The following is a 17899-nucleotide window of genomic DNA, read 5'->3' as shown; positions in this document are numbered from 1 at the left end:
CATACATTTTATAAGTAAGAAAATATTTAGATTGGATTCAGCTTTTTACTACTGTACAAAATAAATCTGATTTACAAATGCATCAAGTTTTCAGCCTGACTGGAAAGCAGACTTTTTCTTTTTTTTAATTAGGGTTCAGTAGTAATAGAGATAGTTGTTCTTTGCTATTGCTTAAGGCTTTCATCAGAGGCTCTTAAAAACTCTGATTACTGTTGACTAATATTCTTTTTAGAAAGTTATCTCATTTTACGGATGGAGAAACTAATGTTCACAGTCCTTTTGTTTTTTTAAGAGTCACACCGAAAATACATGATAATACTAGGAACAAGATTTGGATTGCCTCTGTGAAGTCAATAATTGTATGCTGTAGTAAAATGCAAAAAACCTGTAAAGTGTAATTGAGCCCAAAATGTCCCCATACAACTGCTAAACTTGTACTTTCACCAAGTTAATTTTCTCTGTAGAGGATTCTTTGTACTTCTAAAAGACTATACGTGTACATCACAAATTAGAAATTAAATTCTTAAATGTTTCCAGATTTTTGAGAAGCTTGACTGACATAAATTAAAAACAAAAGTGAAATGTTTCTCTTGCACATCTTTAGCAAGCTGAAATTATGAGTTTTCTGTTTGCAAAGATTGGAACTTTTTGATGTATCTAATAGTGATTGTGAAATTTTGCATATAATCAAATAACTTAATTTCTGCAATGTTAGAACTCTGTTTAATAACAGAACCCAAGAATTTCTACAGGCACAAAACCAGAAAGAAGTAGTGCATTTCAGTTTTTCAAGCACAATTTTAAGTTAAAGATTTGGTATTGGGATATCGATGAGTACAAGACTGTTTAAATGCCACATCATATTTTTGGAAAGAAAAGCAATGTTGATATTGTAAGAGTGCTGACAACAAAGTTCATGTCAGATAAACATCACAGTTGTGATAAAATTATGTTTAGAAATGTGAATGCAAAAGTATTAGTGAATAATAATTTTAAAGACCCACTTTAGGTGGCATTCAACTGCAGTGCACGTCCATTGCAGGACTCTAACTAACAACCATTTTGCTTAGATAGGTACCTTCATGTTTTTCATAGAACAGTCTCTTCTATGACTCTCATGATGAGTAAATTTTATAAATGTAATACAAAAATATGTTTGATAATGAATATTTTTCCAGGTTTCCACAGAAATCTCGAATAAAAATGTAAATCAATTAACCTTTGACTCCATCCATCCATCCATCCATCCATCCATCCATCCACCCACCCACCCATCCATCCATCCATCAAAAAACCCCAACAGAAAAGGGACAAAATAAGTGGATTCTTGAGGTGAACAAGGAAAGGAGGCTAGCTCTGCTACTCACTGTTTCTATTATAACTTTAAAATGATACATGATTTGGGTTTTACAATGAAGCTGGTTATTTCTGCAATAAAATGTTGATGTTATTAAAAACTGCATCGATCATCTTCTTGATTGTTTCATTTCACTATGATCTGTAAATACCTTCACTGCAAGTTGAACACATTCAGCATTAAATTTTCAAATTTCATAATAAAATATAGATCAGTAGTGGTCATTATTTAATAGATATGAAATTATTGCCCAAAATATTAATTTCCAGTAAAACATATTTTTACATTATTTAACATTTTGTCCCTATAGATCTTTATTTTCTTCTTATAAAAAAATAAAATCTTGATAAATTAAAAGAAGATATTTTGGGAAAACAAACTTCTCAATCTCTGTAAGCTAAAATTAATTGCATTCTAATTAGCAAAAAAAAAAAAAAAATCTCTAAACTGCCCAAATGTTGATATGCAATTCTATTATTATACTTACTTCTACTGTCAATTAAGAAGGGGCTTTAGAATAAAAAAAGTTTACCCTAGCTCTCAAACTGAAACTCTTCAGATTTTCTAGTGATATAATTCAGAAAGTGGCATTAAAACATTAGAATTCAGGACTCGATCCTAAATATTATGTGTTGGAACACAAGCTTTTATCTCCAAATCTAGTGAAAATACTTGCTCCTGGAATGAAAAACCTGAAGAAGGATCCACGCTCAGAAGCAATCAAGAATACCAAGTGAAATAATAGAAATTATATTGAAAGAACTTGGAGAATATTTCTATGCCACTGCACATATTTGTGACAATCTATGTCCTGATTATTGAGAGCAGATACAGTCTCTTTCCCCTCTTTCTATAGCTGAAAAATACACACATCTGGAAAAAGTGCATAAAACAGCAAGTATGACCAGGGCAAAAGGCAAAGGTTAAATAAGATAAATGAATGATGGAATAGTCAAAAATGGTTGTATTTGAAACTGTGAATGGCATGAGGTTGTTTATTGTCTCTCTTGAAATACAAATGAATGAAACTAGCAGATGGTAGGTACAGAATAAACATAAGGAGGAATCTTTTTATAAAATTAAAACTTCAGTTGCATAACTTCTAGCCCCAGCACCCTGATGAGTTTGAAAAGCTTGACGGATATTCAAGAGATAATGGGCAACTCTGAGCAAAGGAAAACCTTCAAGAGACACTAAAAACTTAGAAAACTTCCTTGGAAAGTTTCTCAGATGTAGACTGTTGGTGGTTGGGAAACTTTTTGAGAAGTATCACCAAGAGTTTACTGTATCCTTATACTCTGCTTCTATTATGATCCTATTTTTCTGTTGTCATCCAGTTTTGGAGGCAAGGTTCTAAGTTAGATGGACCTTTGAACTGACCTCTGATGCCTATTCTTATGCTATGGTGTTCTTTTCTGATCTTGTAATTGGACACTGAGCATTTTGGTCAACAGCCACACAGAAGATGACACCACCAATCACAGGGAACATAAAAAGGAAGAGACAGAGATCAAAATTCTCTTGGCTTTCAGCCATTGTGAGATTTTTTAAAAAAATATTTTTTAAACTTCTTGGGAAATAACCTCATGAAGTTTAAATATAATTTATAAGTTGACGATTCAAATTTTTTTTTTTTAATAAATAACCTTTCAAATCACTTCAAGACCTCAAAACACCTTTACAAAATTACCTTTTTTTTACAGAAATCATGAAATCTGTCCTTCAAATTAAGAAAAAGGGGCAGAGAAACTTTGAAGTACATGATCATAGAAGAAAATTTAAAATTAAAAAAATTGAAAAGTCCTTATTTTAATTAAAATAGAGAAATAATTAGCTAAATAAATAAAGTACCAAATAAATAAATAAATAAACACTAAATAAATAAATAAGTTAGAAGCACTAACTAAATAAATTTTTAAAAAATGAAACCAACCCAAAACTTTCCCTGCAAAGTCAAAATTACAGATTATAGAAAAATGCAGATCCCTTTTACAGTGCAAATCAGATTTAATGGTGACAATATTGTCACTATTTTAAAGTACTTTTGTAGCTGTGTGTGGGAAAAGTCTGGGTGTAAAATTACATTGTAATAAAGAGAGATTGCAGTCAGTATGGCTGACTTCCTACACACAATCAAAGGGAGACAAAACTTAGATTACAGCTTGTTAGCATATCACTTTGAATAGGTTCTTCCAATTGTGAGAGACTGAGATGTTCAAGGTTAATGACCCAATCAATCAGCCATTTACAAATGCCCCAGGGGCCTTGCTGGGCCAGGTTTGCACCCCCAGACTGAGGGAGAGGAGGAGAGGTTTGTGGAGGCAAACCCTCTGGTCTGCACAAGGACAGCCATGTGCAAAGGGGGTGAGCAGCACGGCTGGAGCATGACCAGGACAAACTGACCCTTGGAGGATGACCAGGACAAACTGACCCTTGGAGGATGACCAGGACAAACTGAGCCTTGTTTAGCAACAAGCTGGGTGTGAGCCAGATAAGGCAGGATGTCCTTAAGAAGCAGATCCTACAAAGTGAGATAATGCTTTTTATCATGTCAATGTTCTCCCTCCTGATAAGGCTCTGGTGCAAAGCTCCCCACCAGAGGAGAGGCCTGGGCATTCTCACCAGAACCTGAACCTATCTTAACCCATTGAAGTTCCCCTACCAATGGTCCCAGACTTTGACCAATGGACTATTGATGGTCTATTACTTTGACCAACAGGCTTCTACATTACAACAATCAAGTCCTGTCTTTCCCCTCTGCCATCTACTCTTTTCCTTTCTTTTTCTTCCTTTTTATTTCTTTTGCCTATAGATTTTCTTATGTGATATTTTTATACTTTTATATTGTTATATTTCTACAAATAAAACCAAAATGGCTACAATCCTCCTTTCCATTGCAACCAAATTTTTCCAAAATAAACTTGCCATATACACGCACACACATATAGATATATAAACACTGATCATTCAGTGTTTTTTTTCACTAATCTGCCCCAAATGATCTATTAATAAGAGCCTCAGTTGCCTGTCTCAGGGGTAGGTTGTAATACCAGTCAGATATTGTCACTGGCAGTCCTCAAAGCTTTACCTGCCACAATTTTATTAACAAAGAGTGTGATTCTGTAATCTGTTACTGTGAGGCTTTCAAGGGTGCTGGCAGTGGGTAACAGGTTAGGGTAGAAGTGTGGAGACGTGGGAGGGAGTCTCACTTGTGCTGTGTGACCAGGAACAAGGCCATTGAACAACCCTCCAATCCAGCAGGACTGCTCACTGAAGAGTGCACATAATGGGATGCTGACAGGCTGCTGGGGCACAAATGTCTTGGCTTTCCTGGGGTGCTGACAGGTTAATCAGACACAAAAGGTTGAAGGAAATATTCATTTTTCATGTGACATTGTGAAATATTTTTTTTTTAATTCTTACTTCTTAAAAAGAATTATTAAGAAAAATATATTTTACACGTGTTTTTTTTTTTGTTTGTTTGTTTTTTGTGGGAAGGGTTGTCTTCTTTATGTTGGGGTTTTTTAATTAGTTTATAAATCAGGGTTCATGCTCCAGTTTAAATGAAAGTTGAGTAAATAATATGAAGGAAGTAATTCATACCATCAGGATATAATTTATCCTACCTGTCTTAGACACCTATTTTAGAATGAGAATAATTTAATTTTAGATGTAATTTCTTGTCTTCATTGGTTAATGAGGAAGTTTGATAACTAGACATTATGGGTGGAATTAATGTCATTTAACTTTATGTATCTATACTGTATAAGTCTACATCTGGGAGACAGTCTGGAAGTTCCTTTGTAGAGAATGAATTGATATAAATATATTCAGGGAAAACTTATATGAGAATTTAATCATCTGCACTAGTTTTGGCTGGGATAGAGTTAGTTTTCTGTATAGAGGCTAAAGAGGGGCAATGTTTTGGATTTGTGCTGAAAACAGCATTGATAACAAAGAGATGTTTTCATGATTGGGGCACAATTCTTACACTGAGTAAAAGCCTTTTCTGCTCCTGACGCCACTCCATCAGTGAGGAGTCTGGGAGGGCACAAGAAGCTGGGAGAATACCTGGGTGGCACAGCTGACCCCAAATGATCAAAGGGAAATCCCATACTCAACTGGCACCATGGTCAATATACAAAGCAAGGGGAATAATAAGGAAGGAAAAGAGTATTTGGAGTGACATCGTTTGTCTTCCCAAGTAACCATTACTTTTCCTGGAAATGGCTGAACACCTGCTTGCTGATGGGAAGTGCTGAATGAATTCCTCATTTTGATTTTCTGTGAACACAGCTTTTGCTTTCCCTACTAACCTGTCTTTATCTCAACCTACAAGTTTTCTCACTTTTACTCTTCTGACTCTTTCCACCATCCTGCTGTGGAGGAGTAAGTGACTGTGTGAATCTTAGCTGTTTACCAAGGTTAATCCACAAGATAATGTATTTTAAAAAGATATGAATTTCACTTCACTTACTATAAACAGTTTCTAGATAATAATTTCAAATGTATATAACTTTATACATTAATTTTTCTAAAACCTTCCCCTCTGTAAGAACTGAATGAATTTCCACCCACATTCCTAGAGAGGTAAATTTAGGATTTACTAAAACTCATTCAAATGGATTAAATGTGACTATACTTGTTGCAAATCTAAAAAATAAAAATCTTAAAGATTTTATGATTTAAAACAAAATGTCTTGTTTGTATACATTCTGATTTCACCAAAGTTATCGACTTCCTCTAATGGACTTGGTGCAGAACTCAAAACTTCTCAACCGATGACACCCACTTCCTCTACTTCAGAGATTTAATTCCTAATGCTTTCTGATACCTTTGAAATCCTTGTAATACTGCAGTAGTCCAAATTCATTTTATTAATCTACTTTTTGTCCTGGAAGTTGGTGCTACTCACTGTATTTTGCCACTCCACTTAGTGTATACTCCTTGTATCTTTTCTTTAAAAGAAAGGGGTCCCACATTTTTTGACACATTGTTATCAATACTTCAGATATTTTAACTGAGAAAATAGAGGGCTTTTGGGAGGAAAGGGTTAAATGCCGAAGACCGGTGAGGAGGGGGTAGATCCACGAAGTGATCTTGCAGCTGGGAATGACAAGTACTGGAGAACAGCAGTGTAGGAAACGATATATTATACCTGCTACTGTTTACCCTGTCTGTTTTGAGAAGTAGAATTTCTGTGTAGAGATACCAGGTGTTTACAGAGACTTGGAGACTCCCTCCCAGGCTGCTTGAGCTCCCTGTTGGGAGAGGCATCAAAGCAAAGATCTGAAAAAGCACAAGGCAGATCACAGCATGATGGTAAGCTATGCATGCATGAGCCTTTTATAAATGGGTGCCAACAGCAGCCCTGCCACCTGCTAGGATTGAACTGAGCCTGTTGGGGCCTGTGTCCTCATTTTGTGTGTCTCACTGTCTCCCAGTGCTGCTTCAGGATCCCCCAGCCAGAGAGGCAATTAAATCAATTTACTCTTTGCATTTCAGCTGTGTTTTTTTTGTCGCCATCATGTCACCTGCATGTGTTCAGTCACACAGAGATATTAAAAACACCTAAAAAAAACCCCATTTTTCTATAGACCCATAGAGTAAAAAATTAATCTGTTCTTAATCTAAGATAGATATTTATGAATTCTTTACAATTTAGTTCATTAGGGAAAAACTCACTGCATTTAAAATTGTTTTGTAATGGAGTAGGACTTCTGGATTCACCACAGAGCTAAAATAAGAGCCTACTCTTTTTGATTTCCATTTTTAAAACAATAGGCAAAATGCTTTGTGTGCGCCTGCACCCACACTTAACTACAGAAAGATCCTATGAGAGCAGATAGGTAACCTAAATGACCATCCTCCTATTTTAAAATGGATAAATGTAGGGAAGAAGCCCTCCTATTTTTCTCCACAAAAACTAAATTAGAACTTAAGTAAAAACTGTAATTTTCCACCTTACATATTTAATCTCATGTTTTTGTTTTAATCATCCTGAGAGACTTCTTAAACTTTTTAAACTAGGATGCAATCACTCATTCTTCCGTATTTTCAGTGGAAATTGATTTTTCATATCATATATCAATCACAAAGCAAGTGCTTTAAGTGAAGCTATAGCTAATTTAAAGAAACTGTAAAAAGAAGGTCTTTTAACCCATTATGCCTTTGTAAAATATATCAAGAAAACTACAAGAAATTCGTAGAAAAAAATCAATATATTTATCTTTCATGTTGTGGTACAAGCATCATATGCCAGAAGCAGGACACAATTTACAGTATAAGACATAAACACCCTTGCCATAACATTGTCTACTACTGTCATCAGATTGCAGTTCTCTAATATTATGGGTTCAAAGCAAAATATGCATTTAGATTTGGGAAATTCTCTACCTAGAGTGGAAGCAAAAAAAAAAAAAATCCTGGAGAAAGACAGAACACTGCATATTAATTATTTATTGTAAAACTAAATGAAGCTAAGGGTACCTGTCCTTTCCCATCTGAATACCACAGAGTCTTCAACAAGTTGCAGAGATGAACAAAGACAGGCTCAAATGTGACTGAACTCCTCCGAGTTTTGAGAAGACAAAAGAGAATTGAAGCTTCCCAGTGGGAGTAAAGGGTATAGAGATCCTATTAAGAAGACTAAGAAAGTCTGACTAGATAAATAGAAAAAGATCTGTAAGATAGAGCAGAGCTGACATTGAAGAAAAAGCAAGATAACACAGTAAAATAAGAAGAGAAGAAAAAGATGCAGAAATTTATTTCTACTACCTGTGGAAGAAAAAAGGTATGTGAGGGGTTTCTCCAAGAGGTATATTTATTTAACATATGAGGTTTCTGTTCTTTATGTTGAATGTTAGCACTTACGAAGAAAATCAAAAGCATTAAGGCTCAACGCTGACAACAAAGGGTTTTTTTGCTTGAAGCATAAATCATTAACCACAGTAGACAGCAAAACAAAACAAACTGTGATTGAGAGAAATGAAATTTTATCAAAATTTTTGAAAAAAAACCCTTGTTTTAATCTGTTTATAAAATTATAGAGAGATGAACGGATTTGGCAGACATAGAACATTGTGTTCATTGCTTTTTTTTGTTCTGTGTATTCATCATCAAAACTACTAGATATCCTAACTCTAGGAAATGATTCAGCTTTCAGATGAAGATAAATTATTGTATATGCAGCAGAGAAACAGAATGAATTAAAATGCAAATAAAGGTTTCATTATGAAATATGCTAAGTTGACTTCTAAATAATTTGCTTACTATTCAGCCTTCATTCTTTGTAAGAATGGTTTATTATTTTCTGTCCTCAAAACCTGAAGGCATAGCAATGTTCAGACATTCTGAAAGAACTTTGTTTAAACAAACTACTGTTAATCTTCTGCTTCAGTGATAATTTCAAATTATTACAATTTTACTGTCTTATCCTAAGAATCTTCTCAACAGGGAGAAGTTAACATTAGGGTTTTTTTTTTCTTATAACTTTGAAATTTGATATCCACTGTTTTCCATATAAAATGAAGAAGAAAATACAAATTAAATTCTCCAGCAATTTCTTGAGTTTCAGATATCATCCTTCCCGTCTCTGTTAGGGATGGAATCCTCATCAGTCATCTGGATAAAGGGATGGAATGCACCAGCTGCAATTTTGTGAGTGATACTAAATCAAGGGGAGATGATGGTGGGTTGGGGGCCAGGTCACCATTCATGCAGACCTCAACAAAGTGTAAGAATATGCCAACAGACACCTCATTAAATTCTGCAGCAGAAAAAATGCAACGTCCTTCCTGAGTCAAAATAACTCTGTGTTTCAGCATAGGCTCAGAACTGACTAGACAGAAAACTTTTTTTTTTTTTTTTAAATGGAAAAGAGCCTGGAAGTCCTCATGTAGAATAAGTTGACCATGAGCCAGCAGTGTACTCTGGCAACAAAAAGACTAACTGGGCTGTTTCAGCAGAAATATAGCTAACAGGTCAAAAAAATTATTATTCTTCTCTACTTGACCCTTGTGGGATTGCCTGGAATAGTGCATCCAGTTTTGGACTCCCAGGTGCAGGGAAAATGTCAGTAAATGGGAGAGTCTCCAGCCAAGGGATACGAAGGTGCTCAGGGGTCTGAAGCATAAAATGTGTGAAGAGAGGCTGACAGAGCAGAACTTGCCCAGCATGAGGAAGAGAAAGCTGGGGCAGGGAGCTCACATTATTCTACAGCAAGGTAAAGAGGCGCTGTACACCTGATGGAGTCAGACACTTGTCATATATGCACAGCAAAGGCACAAGAGGCAAAAAACCCTGTGCCTGCAAAAAAGAAAAATTCCTACTGGATACAGACACTCTTCCCAGTGAGAGGTTAAGCACTGAGACAGCTTGCAGAATTTTTGTCTTTGAAGATGTTCAAAACTCACCTAGATAAGGCCTGAGCTAATATTGAAGTTGTTCCTCTTTGAGAAGGATGTGTGACTAGATGACCTTTGGAGGACTCTTTCAATCTCTTTTTCTATGTGATTTTATGATTCTTTCCATTTTTAGTCTACTTCACTTTTTTCCTTAAAGTAACTATTTTGAAAATCTTATCTATAGGCTCTGTATGTATGCGTGTGAACCTATGATTGAATATCTATATGTACATTATATGCAGAGATGTAACGAGCAACTCACTAATTTTCCAAGACATTAAAGTAAATCCTGTGAAGATAAAAAACAGAATGTGTATAAGCTGAAATGGTGTTTGTGTTAGAGAAACCATTTAGAGACTTGGACAAGCTGTAGTTCTAAACTAAATTAATCTTTCTCCTTATACATAGGTATAAATTAGCTCTTTAACATTTTAAATCAGCACATATAAGCATCTGAAAAGAGGCAAAGGAAAGTATATCAATTAGGGTTTTGAACTTCTTCCTAAGATATTTAAGTGGTTCTTTAGGAGCCAGTTCTAATGTCACAATTGCATAAAAGCAGAGCTGTAAAGTCAGGAAAATTATAAAGAGGGTGCGAAGTTCTGGTTACCCCTTGAAAATGAGGATAGGTGGTATTATTATTTAAATATCTTTCTGCCTGACCATTGCTTGGCATTATTTTCTTATCAGTTTGCACTGTTGCTTTCCAAAAAGCATTGTACATATATAACTGGATGCTGAGAAAGCAGACCTATTTGCTCCAAAATAATACAAGATTTTTGAGACCATATGTGAACCAGCCACTTGCATTGAGGAACTTAAAGCCTTGAATTAGACTTTATCTTATTTTTAATATTAATTTAGATATAGTTTAGTTCCATATAGAATGATCAAGGGAGAGCATACAGTTCATATAAACATTTAATGTCTTATTTTATTAAGTTCTTTTTATTAGACCTTTGATTACACTTCTTTTATTAAGTCAAAAACTACTTTTGTAAGTTTCAAATGCTTGTGTATTTAATTGTTGTTATTCAAAGTTGAACCTTTGTTAAGTATTTATATATTCTAATTTATATCATGTATCCACCATTTCTTGATTATCTTGCTTGTCATGACTGTCAAAATATATTAAGTTATGTTTAATAAGAAAAGAAACCAAAAATATATGTATGAGTGATTATGGAATCAGATAATTTTCAGAGGTATTAAAAATTCTCATCTAACCATAAATTAATATAATTGAACGGTTATATGACTTTGAAGTGTTTCTGAGTATGACGTGCATACTTTCAAAAGGTTGCAAAAAACCCCCACTCTTATCCAACAATGAAAGAGAAAGCTATTTATTTTTTATAATATTTGAAAAAGTATCAGAAATCACTGTATGTTTCTTCATTTTAACATAGAACTGAAGAAAACTTACTGATTTGAACTTTTCCATGTAACAATAAAAAGCATCTGTAATGACGTGTATGCCAAATCTTTGGTTCAAGTCTTGTATGCAATTCCAAATGATCAAATTACTAATAACTCCTGAGAATAGTAGCTTCTGCCAAAAATTAAGGAAGAACCAGAGCTAGAGAGCTGCTGATGCCATTCTAAAATAACAGTGTATCTAGCTCTAAGAGTAACTCTAACTAACCTCAGCTGCTTTGTGCCAGAGTTACAAGACCAATTTGTTCCTTGTAAAATCTTTCTGACTTTCAGTGAAAAAACAACTATTATTTAACTATTTTGGTGATTTAGCCTTTTATAGGATCATATATGTTAAGTTTGTTCAAATTCCAATAACCTTCTTAGAAAGGGAGAGAAATTTTCTCATCATGGTTCATGAAAGCAGTCAGTTTTTTGTCATTTTCACCTCAAAAAGAAGTAAACAAGATGAAAATTTTCTTTATGCCCTGGATAGCCTACTACATGTCAGTTTGATAGTGTTCTACAGCTGTTTCAAAAATATATTTAGATGGGTACTAAGGTAGGTATTTCTGCAAGTCACAGAGACTATAATAGGAATCTAGACAAAATTACCAAATATTTTTCATGCTATTTACCTTCAGTAAACACAAGTGCCTTATACCTGAAAAACTGATTCTAAAAAAAAAAGTCAGCTTTGCTTTTTTGCCTTTGATAAAATAAGGTGATCCTAGTATTTACCGTGCTTCCTATAGTTACTTAAAGGGTGAAGTCATGTACTATATGTCCTCTAAAGGAAATACTGAATTTTAACGTGTAGTAGCATAAGTACATTGATTTTACATGGGTGAATTCTGCTGTACTTAACGTTGTATTTATGCTGCCAAAATGATATATGAGCTCTTTAAAAACAAGTTTGTGTGACTAACGTTCCCTGAACATTTGCACTTACAAAATGCATGTATCAAAATGCGTGTAGGTGTGTTAAAAACTACCCAAATAGACAAAGACCTTGTTAAAATTTACCCTGTGACTCCTTAATAGTGCTCCTGAACACAAGAACAGGTCCAAACATGAAATTAGAGACATATGTTAATATGTTTGAATGCAAGCACAGAGTTTCATACAATAGCATACACATTTCAAGAAAGAGCATAACAGCATTTTCAGTTGTCATTTTCCATTTCAAGAATAACAATATATGCAAGGACATAGATTCTAATGTATTGCAGATTGCTATAAATCCACTGATTTCAATGTTAGTTTGTGAAAGAATTCTTAGAAAATTCACCTCACATCTTCATCTGAGCATAGGCAAAACAGATAATTGCCTAGGGCAGTGGATGGATGGAAGCAGCAGAAGCACCATGCAGCTGTTAAGATCTTTGCCTATTCCAGTGCCCTGGAAACCCTGTTAAACCACTGCCTTTGCATTTTAAAAAGGGAATGAGTATATGGGTTTTATTAGAGATAATTTTCCTGGTATTTCCCTCATTTATTTTCATACTGATTTTTCCCAGCACATTCTTTCCTTAGCATCAGTTTATGATTATTGAGGCAGCAAAATTTTGTTCTGTCTGTAACACTGGGAAAATATTAACAGTTTGTGACTACTCTTCCCTTTTTCTGTGATGACAAAGCTGCCCAAAAAATTCTTTCTGGTGCGACATATTTCCTACACTTCTGCTAAGAAAGGTAAGGAATATACCTATTCTTCTACTTAAAAATTTTGTCATGAGAGTTAATTCCTCAAATTAACCCTCCCTCATATCCCAGCTAATAACACCTTGTCACCAATTTCTGGAATTGTATAATTATGTTACCACAGTACTCATTTCAATTATCAGCTTATTTCCAATTTTATAACATTTTCCTTCACAGTTTTTTGTTTTTTGGTTTTGTTCTTTTTTTTTTCCCCAGAAATACTTTGTTTTTAGAGGCCTCTGTTTTCCTACTTTCTTTCTGTTATTTCTTAGGACTGAATCTTCTTTAAATCATGACATTGCAAACTGTATGACTTTATTTATATAGGCCCAAATTAAATATGCATTTTAACACACAGACAACTTTAGGCACTGGTATAGTCCCACACAAACCTAAGAGATTTTTCACAATAGTAGATAATTGCTAAAATAGCAATTGCACTTTTGAACAAGATTGTTGAAAAAATACAGTGAAGAGTTAAGCCACTCTGAGGAATTTCCAAAATGCTCTAGTTATTTAATGTCTCAAAGCCTGGATTTGTGAAATATTTTGATTTAGACTGCATGCCCCCGAGGCTGATGCTCAGTAAGTGTCAGACTTTATTCTGTCAAGGTAATTATCCACTTGTTTTACAACACTGCCCGAGTATGATTATTGTTACCTATGGACTATTTTGTCTTGCAATGACTAAACAGTGTTGTAGCAAAAATGCCAAAGGTTCTGAAAGAAGCATCTTCTAAGGCAATATGAGGGAGGCAAATTGCATTTTTTTTCTTCTTAATCACATTTCTAGGACTTGTTAGTTCAAGCTTGTCTTTACATCCAAAGGTCAGTGCTTTCCTTGAGTTACTCAAGGATTTCATAATGCCCTAGATACACATGGTGCTCAAGTTATCTGGTCACATGAAAAATATCAGAAGTTAACCAAGCCCATGTAATTTAAGATGCAGGTGATTCATTAATTGTTGTTCCCACTCAATTAGAGGCGATAGAGTTAACAACAAAGAGTTTTGTGAAAATATTCGAAGGTAAAAAAAATTCTCAAACAACACAAAGTAAAATGCATAGAAGTATGTTGACTTGAGCAATGATCACATGATGTGATGTTGATCACAAATACTGAGCAGCAAACAAAGAAAAAAAAGTCCCTGAAATCGTACATGAGTTAACATCTCTGTAGAAGCTATTTGAATTTCTCAGGGTTTATACCCATATATATAGGATTTACTAGACTTTTCACTAAGCTGTTTAAGAAAAAGAGGAGAATGGCTGGAGATGAGGGCTATAACTAGCCCAGACATTTACAAAATCCAGGTTAGCCCACATTATGTATGTCTCAGGATTTCCTAGTCTAGTACACCCATTGAGCACCCAGTTTACACCAATCTCGACAGCTTCAATGGCAGCCACACAAGAAGGAAAGCAGCTAAAGATCTTCACCTAGTACACAGTATTCATCATGCAGTCTTGGTGATGGATACACCAATACATGCACGTGGAGTACAGGGCTTCCCTTCTGTACTAGGAGGAGGTAAAACAAGCAGCAAAGTGGCTACCTGAATAGATACAAATTGGGGTACTTAAGTGATAATCTTCCAAGTCCCAGCTTGAGAATACATTAGTGTATGGGAAATATCAACAATGGGAAAAACAGTGTGGAATGGAATTCAAGACAAGAAACAAATTTTTAAAAGTACTATATTTTTAAATAAAATTGAACTAACCATCAATCCCACCCATGAGGAAGTGGCCTAAATAGTTGAAGAAATTACTGTAAAAACCCAAAACACAGAACAATTTACTATTTTACTCAGTATGCAGCTACTGGCAGCTGAAATACAGAGCCAGAGATCTTTGCTCGCTAGTCCTGAGCTAGGGGCGAGAATGGATAAATTTCAGATGACAGCAGGGGCCTTGACATGTGAAAAGATATTCTCACTCTGTTGAGGAGTTTCCATAAGGGAGAAACGTGCAGTTGCTACATGATTTGAGCAAGGGCATATCTTGACAATGGAAATCTTGAAACTGTAGATAACTTACCAATAGCTGGAGAACTGCAGACCTATAAACTGTGAAAAACAAATTTGAGGATAACAAAAGTAATGAAGAACAAGGATCTAATGTACCATATACATAAGTACAAAATATAGAGAAAATTTGAATGTAACATGGACTTTCAGATCAGTGGATGTGGAGACAGGTGTGGAGTCAGTTCACAAGCAAGTAAAATAAAATTGTGCATATCCTATAACGAAAAAAAAAGAAACCATCATGTACCTCTTGGTGAAGAGCTCAGGATATAGGTGACTCACTGTAGTGACTCCTGTGACTGAAGCCAGGGGCAGCAGAAGGATCAGCATAATACCAGAAAAAGGATTTTATATTAATATTTTAATTTTTAAAAAAACTTTCCTGCAATGAGTAGATATGGACTAGTAATGCATCTTTGTTTAGCATGTTAATATTTCACTTGCACTAAGAAGAAATTCTTGGGTTTTTTTTAATATTAAGTGTGTTTGCTTTTTGCCTATAGCAAGATTTGGAGTATAACATGAAAGGAGATTTGTTCCCTAATCTCTAAGAGCTCACTTTTTACTGCTTCGACTAAAAATTTTGTAAAGAAACACTATGCTGAATTAATGCATAAGTTTTTCAGAAAAAATCAAAGTTTTCAAAGACCTTCTTGGGGCTACAGTCTGAGCTGAGCGTAATCTTCTCAGTTTCCTTTTTAAAAAAAATGAGCTTTCAACTGGATGTCTTGGTGTCTCATTTTTCAATATGTGCCTCATTTTTCTGATAACAGAAACTGGATACAGTCTCTAGGACACTTGCTGATGTCAGCCTTCTTAATAGAGGAAATTTAATATTTATTAGAGTGGCATTTGATACGAATTTAATATAAAGTATCAAAAAATACAGAGAACAAACAAACTAAAATAACAGGGTAGTTTGAGGTACACTTTTGCAAGTTCTCTTGGTTATAATATCTTCTCTGTAGAAAGAAAGAGATAAGAGAATCAAGGACTGCCGAGTCAAAAATAAAATATTGTAGTGAATGTTGATGCTCCATTGTGGAGCAATGAACCATCTATCACTCACTCTGACATTAAAGAATGACTATGCTTGATAGTTTCATTCTCTGTATATTGTTTAACTCCAGTTCAGGTAAATTTGTTACTGTCAGACAGGCAGTCCTATCAAACATTTGAAAAAATCTGGACCTTCTTTTAGAAGCAAAACTATATAAAATTTTGATTAGAAGTTATTAAATAAAGAACTGCTAATTAAAACCTTTTTAAGGGAAAAAAAAAAAGAGAAAGAAAAAATATTAATAAGGAAAGCACTTCCTAGGATTGTTTACAAATATGGCAAAGGATAGATTTGCACTTGTGGCTAAGTTCTAAATAAGTTATCTGTTACATTTCTTGGTTAATTATATTTCTTCTATGAAATGTCTCCGGGGAGCAATGCCTGGAGTGTGAAATCATGTAAACTCAACCAATTATCCTGAGGGTTTCTCATATGTTAGGTTTCACTCATTACTCCTATTAAGTCTGTATTTATTCCTAAGGTAAGGCAAGGTACCTCTTAAGAAAAGAAGATCTTTTATCACTTGATCTAGATAGAACCAAGAGACTTGATAAATGCATTTTATCTACTGCTTCCTAAGATTTCACTTTTTATCTCCTATTCTTAGTTTTTCTTTATTCACTCTAAATGCATCTTGATAGAAATGTTCAAATCAGACTCCATAGTAATTATATTTCCTTGAATATGATATCATATAATTAATCTCCACATTGGCCTGAAGTAGTCCTTCACCTGTACTTTGTTTTGGAAAGAAAATTTAATCTTATTTTTTGATCCATCTTTTATTATTTTTCTCTCAAGGCAAACTTCAAAAAACAAATGCCATGTAGAATTCAGTTAATTATTTCATTTCTTCTCAGTGTTTGTGTTGAAAAGCTGAAAGTTCTTATTTTTTAAATTCAGACTGGTGATCCTGGCTCTTGAACTGGTTGTGGATCAGAAACAGCTCAAGCCCAAGTCCCATTGCACAACTGTCTTATGTGACCAGCATTGTGATTTACTGAAACAGGCACATTTAGGGAAATCTAATAGAAGGAATTAACCTGCAGAGTCTAGGAAAGCCAATGTTATTGAGTCAATATCAGATTTAGTTGCACATCCAATGTAACTCTCCATAAATTAAAATGCTGAAGCTTGTGGGATATTCATTATCTATCTCTATTTATCTGTCTATCTATCTATCTATCTATCTATCTATCTATCTATCTATCTATCTATCTATCTTTCTACTCATCCATTCACCTGCCTATCTATCTAAAGAGGAATGGATATGGAGCCACTCTCTCTGCAGTGGGATTAGCTGCATTAATTGTGGGTATTTCTCTTGATAATAGGTGGCCCCAGTAGAAAGAGAGTTGGAGTCGTTCCTGAGCGAGAAAGGAAGAGGATAATTGTTCAGTAATTGTTCAGTATGGATCCTCAGGTGTTTAGTCATTGTATTCATGCCTTTTTTTTTTTTTTTTTTTTTTTTTTTTTTTTTTTTTTTTTTTTGTTTTTGTTTTTGTTTTGTTTTGTTTTGTTTTGTGTAACAGTAAAGAAGTACAACACAGGAAGCCAGGCTTATTTATCACATATCATCCAGGCCCACAGTTCGCCTTCTCTTCAGGTAATGCTGTTCTGTAGAACTTGTCCTTTGGGGTTCTGTAATCTAAAGATTTATAGCATGTCTTATAGATAGGCCTTACTTACCCTTAATCACCCCTTTTTCCTTCTAAAAATACAAGTGACATCAGGTTAGTTATGATTTTACACATTAATTTCTTAAAAAAGAAGCACCATAAGGCTGCAAGATAAAGTCACTTTCCACTTGTCCCCTTCTGTTAAGTTTCAAGCTTCCAGAACAATACTTGTATGGAAAAACACATGGATTCTAACTTGGCCCCTTCCTGGAGTGCTATGGTCATGAATTCCAATGCCTAAAATATTC

Source organism: Sturnus vulgaris, chromosome 2 (assembly GCF_052056855.1).
Source record: "Sturnus vulgaris isolate bStuVul1 chromosome 2, bStuVul1.hap1, whole genome shotgun sequence".
In the NCBI taxonomy this organism is placed as follows: domain Eukaryota; kingdom Metazoa; phylum Chordata; class Aves; order Passeriformes; family Sturnidae; genus Sturnus; species Sturnus vulgaris.
Note: the sequence above shows the minus strand (reverse complement) of the source record.